Here is a 5,741-nt window from a genome sequence, read left to right on the forward strand (position 1 = left end):
CTGTTTCTGTGCAGTTTCAAATGTTTTCTGGCAGAATCTGAGTCCAGGAGTCACTTTCTTACTTCTCTCAGAGACAGAAATACTTTTTTAAATGAGACAATGACGATGTGAACAAAGCAGCGCGTTTGAAAGACTGCAACAGAAAAAAAGGGTTAAAAACAAAGTTCCTAAAGGGATTTTTTTATTTAACTTTAAAGCTTTTTGTTCTTCGGCAGCTTCTTCTTCTTCACTAAAGGTCTTCCGTCTTCAAGCGACTCTGTCAAAACATCATCTCCAGTAGGAGGTGGTATTTTCCTCCGTTTCTCTCTTTTTCATCTTGTTCCAGAAACAGGAAACGGTTTCACTGACAGAAAAATAAATAAACCAATTTCCCACTGAAACTGGAGGAAAAGGGTGTTTTTGTTTGTGAGACTTGAGGTGTGTGCAGATGCATGGATGCTGTCAGACACCGCAGCACAGCCTCAGGCCACAGCTTCCTCCTCCAGGGACCACTCTTCCTCCAGACTCTCCTCCTCCTCCTCCTCAAGGAGACATAATCTGTGAGTCCCAGGGAGAAAGTGAGCGGAATCATGCCGGAATGTGCCGGAGCAGGACGACAGATCGCGTGTTGTGGTCACCAGGGGGCGCTGAGGTGCCGCTGAGGTGCCGCTGCAGCTTCTACCTGAGTGATGAAGAATCTCAGAGACTTTTTTTTTAAAGAACAGGGAAACTACGGCGCTGTGGACGTCATGTGACCCGGTTTGTTTACTCCGCCATGTCGGCAGGAAAAGCCAGTGCTGGATTACAGCTGTGAGAGTTTACTGTCACTTTAAATCCACATAGATTAAGCAAAAAATAAATCACAGAACATGACAGATTAAATATTTCTGAGCCTTATACTGCCCCCTGGTGCTTTTCATGAATATGGACATTAATCCAGACTATTAGATTTGATTAGATCAGATAGAAACTTGATTAATCTGTTTGTGAAATTTAGCTTTTTTCAGCCTAATGGGCAAATCATTAAATTAGATTAGACAAATTAAAAAAATGTATCCCTTTTCCCTTTGTCCCTTTTTTGTTTCAGTCATTAGATCAGTTTAGATTAGATGAGATTAGATTAGATGGGAACTTTATTAATCCCTTTGGGAAACTGAATTTTCCTCTTTTTTCCAAGTATACTATTTTATTCATTAGATTAGATTAGATTAGATTATATTAGATTTCTGTAGAAATAAACTGTATTAATCCAGGGAAATGTATCTTTTTTCAGCCTAATGTTTTAATCATTAGATTAGATTAGATTAGATTAGATTAGATTAGAGGGGAACTTTATTAATCCCTTTGAGAAGTTTCTTCTGAGACATTCAGGTTCTAGTCGTTTCAAATATCTAAAGGACACAAAGAGAAGAACAGAGCAAAAGAAAATATCTACATTTTTAAACATTAGTCACGCTGAGGCACGTGCAAAGGTCATGAACTCAAGGGTCAAAAAAAATAAAATAAAGTTAAACAGCTTGAAAAACTGAGCGTGAGAGAAAATGCTGGGAGAAAAAAAAAGGCTCAGAAGCAACAAAAGATCAGTTAGAGAAGTAATAACACAACATGTGTTCTAACCCAAAATAACAGAGAATATTAAAGGTATCTCTGTACAGACAAGGAAAGAAGGAAAGGAGAGAAGGGAGTGGACTGTAGAGAACTAAAACAACAAAGTGTTTCTTAATCTTAATCCAGATGATCCACTGACCTGCATGTGATAACGACATCTGAAACATGGAGGTCAGTGGATGATGATGAAATGACGGCGTTTCATTTTATTTTCACTTTGACAGTTTTTCGGCTCCTCTTTCTCCGTCTAATCACTCGTTAGTTTGACACCTGAGTGAACTCGGCTCCGCGCTGATGAGCTGCTCTTATTCAAAGCAACGGGTCGTCCAATTAGAGAGAAGCAAGCGAGACAAGGTCACACGCACACGCGCACACACACACACACACCTGTACGTACAGAATGAAGAGCAGCCGCTGGCCTCAAAGCCTCAGCACTGAGTCAGTTCTTGTGTGAGCGGTTACTACAGGAGCGACGCGACACTTCAAAGTTATCTTGTTATCAGAAAAAACACAGCAGGAATAGTAATTTCAGTGACGCTCCACCTTTTGATGTCTCTGCGTTCTTCCTTTTTTCTTCTTCCTGCTTTAATGTAATCAGTATCAGGGAAGAGAAATCCTCCACGAGCGCGGGTTAATAAAAACATCACGAGCTGCAGATCAACTCACGATTCAAATGTTTCTTTACATTTCCGGGAAAATGACACACGTCACATCGACTTTAAGTAACTTCTGATAGACGTGTGTCAATGATATCTAAATATATAATTTAGATACAATCTTATTTCTAAATAGTGCTAATCAGAAGTTATTTGGATTTATTTTGGAGTTGTGCACATTTGCACGACACCATCCATCCATCTTCCACTGCTTATCCAAGGTCCAGACTTTGTCCAGCTCTTCCGGGAGGAATCCCGAAGCGTTCCCAGGCCAGCCAGTCCTGGGTCTCCCCCCTGGGCTCCTCCTCCTCCTCCTCCCAGTGGGACGTGCCTGGAAAACAGCTCACCAGGAGGCCTGCGCCACGTCACCTGGCTCCTCTCGATGTGGAGGAGCAGCTGCTCCACTCTGAGCATCTCGAACGCTGTGTTCACACCGGACGTGACGCAAATGTTGTCGTGTGACGACGGTTTCTTCTCTGCAGACATTTGAATCCATAACAGTTTTGCTTTGGGCCCCATGAAGACGTGGACCGGCCCCATAAAGACGTGGACCGGCCCTGACTGAGAGACGAGTGGTTTTTCTTCTCCGTGGACGTTTATTTGCAGTAAACACGGACGATAATCACGCGGCTGATTCATGACGCTACATTTCTTGACACTTAATTGTGGCAATCTGGCATTTTTAAGTGGTTTTTATCACCACAACAATCTCCTCTTCTCTGTGTGGAGTCAATAACAGAGCAGATTATGACAAAACGCTCCATAATCTACTAAACACACGCTTACATTCACTCCCAGAGGACACCGGAGCGGAGCTGCAGATTCATCTGAAGAACTCCTCAGACACAATCATGGATTAACTTTATTTGACTGAAACAATTATTAGAAGTTTTTCCACCTGTCAGCCATTTTGAGTCTCTCTCTCTCTCTCTCTCGTGCTCAGTGAAAGGGAAAAACAGGAATAATAAGCAGCTTGTGCTGGACCAGTGTTTGGTCAGCAGCTTCCTGCTGCACCTGTTTCTCTGTCACACAAATAAGCAAATAGCTCAGAGCTCAGGTAAAGAACCAGACTCATGAATCTTTAGAAGCACACGCAGTGTTTTAACCCCATTCATTACACAAACCCCACGGGTGCTTTCTCTTACATTTGTCTCCACGTTGTCACAGCCACAGGCCACTGTGTGTGTGTGTGTGTGTGTGTGTGTGTGTGGATAAAGTCTCAACATGTGCCACGAGTCCAGATGCAGAGCAGCAGCAATAAAACTGAACCGGTACAAGAGCAGAACCTGTCGAGCATGACGCAGTGATTTACTGACGCAGCGCTTTCAAAACCAGGCACCATCGCAGGAACTCGCCACAAGAAGCCATTAAATGAATATTTAACTTTTTATTATTGTGACTTTTGTAATAAAGCTTTAAATGATGATTAGTTTTAAGTTTGGGAACCCGGTAGAACAGGATTTCACACTCGCATCAGAACTCATTTGCTGGGTTTCGTGTGAAAAAGGCAAGTTTGTGTCAATTTAAGATTCTATGACAGTCGAATATCGATACGTGACGATATCTGTCCAAGTGAAGAAAACAAAAACGTTAACGGGAAAAAGTGTCAGATTTCTCTGTTTATTCACACCGTGAAGAAAGGTCAAAGGTTACGAACAAATCCATATTTTGACCCTCACCTACAGAGGATTCCTGGAATTTAAACTGCATTTTTAAGCCAAGACGATCCGATTGTTTATATTCGGTCAAAGCAGGACACAGATTTAAAAGGATAAAGACACAGTATCTCAGCTTCTGCCTGAGACGGTGATGGTTTGTCCGCAGTCGCATCCGTTCCACAAATTATAGTTTCATATTGACCGTGATGTGCGACGCTTTCATTCAATCCTGTTTATATTCTGCTAATGGAAACAGAAAGTTAATCAGTCTGGACATAGACTGTGGAGTAAAAGCTCAGGCAGGTGAGAGAGCTGCAATAACACAGCCGCACTGATACTGAAACTTAAATTACAAATTTAGCCAATAACCGATCATTTAAAGTTTTGTTTCCGTGTTTATTTATATCTACTTTTATGCCAAGGAAACAAAGAAATCATATTGATAGAAAAAAATAGTATATCAATAGTTCTAACGACGTCCAGCTCTTAATTAGACACAGAAAATAATTCTGTGTATAATAATAATGTGAACTTTCGGTCACATTTATTTCTCTTTTAAATGATGACATTGAAAAACCTCATCGAACAAACACAGTAAATATTATTTTGAAGTTTAGGAAACATTTAACTCTACTATATAAGACTATATAAGAACATGTGTCAGGAGGAAGCGCGCACTCATGTGAGATGAACTATCTGTGATAAAACTCAGATAAATGAGTCAATCTTCCCTGACTTTAAAGACCGGTTTAATCCTAGTTTAATCCTGGTTTAATCCTGGTCTTCAGCTCTGCAGACACCGAGAGGTGAAGAAGTCCTCAGTCATGACCTGCTCTAACACAACGTCACAGTTTACAGCCGTTCACAACTGAACCTGCTGCAAAAACCGCTTTGTTTTCCACAGCCTGAATCAACCCAACACACAACTCAGTCATTATGGACAATTATTACCATATAATGTAAATAATAATAATAAATAAAGGTTAAGTTTTGCTCTGGTCTAAGTCTAAGATGACGTATGAGTATTAGGGTCACACTGAAGAACACAATATTTATGCTTTGGAAAAAAAGTTCTAATATTACAAGAATAAAGTCATTATGAGAATGAAGTCACAATATGAGGAAAAAAGTCGTAATATTAAGAGAATAAAGTCACAATATTCCTATAATAAAGTCGCAATATGATGAGGAAAACATTTGTAATATGACGAGAATAAAGTCACAATATTATGAGGAAAAAAGTCGTAATATTCCGAGAATAAAGTCACAAAATGAGGAAAAAGTCGTAATATGACGACTATAAAGCCGCAAGATGATGAGGAAAAAAAAGTTGTAATATTACGAGAATAAAGTCGCAATATGATAAGGAAAACATTGCAATATTACCAGAATAAAGTCTCAATATTATAAGAGGAAAAAAAATCGTAATATTTCGAGGAAAAAAGTTGCGATAATTATGAAGTCAGAATATTACGAGAAAAAAAGTCGGCATATTATACGTTTGTCATCGTTAACATTTTGTAAAATGTAATTGGGGATTATGTACGTGTTTTTCCTGCGTCCAACAGTCGACGTCATTTCTCTTCTTTTGTAGAGAAATTAACAAAATAATTTGTCGCAGTTTATGTAGACTTATTTTTCTTAATTGGGGAAAATAAATAAACATACACAACAATAATACCAACAGAGGGCGCCAGCATAGAAGACAAGGAAGCTTGGTCACATCAGGGGATCTTTGTCATGTTTGATATTTGATGATACTTTTATTTTAAAGCCAATATCAGCCACTCATATCGCAGGTATATATGTCGTAAATAAACGTGTTCGTGTGGAGACAAAG

This window comes from Solea solea, chromosome 7 (genome assembly GCF_958295425.1).
Source record: "Solea solea chromosome 7, fSolSol10.1, whole genome shotgun sequence".
Taxonomy (NCBI): Eukaryota; Metazoa; Chordata; class Actinopteri; order Pleuronectiformes; family Soleidae; genus Solea; species Solea solea.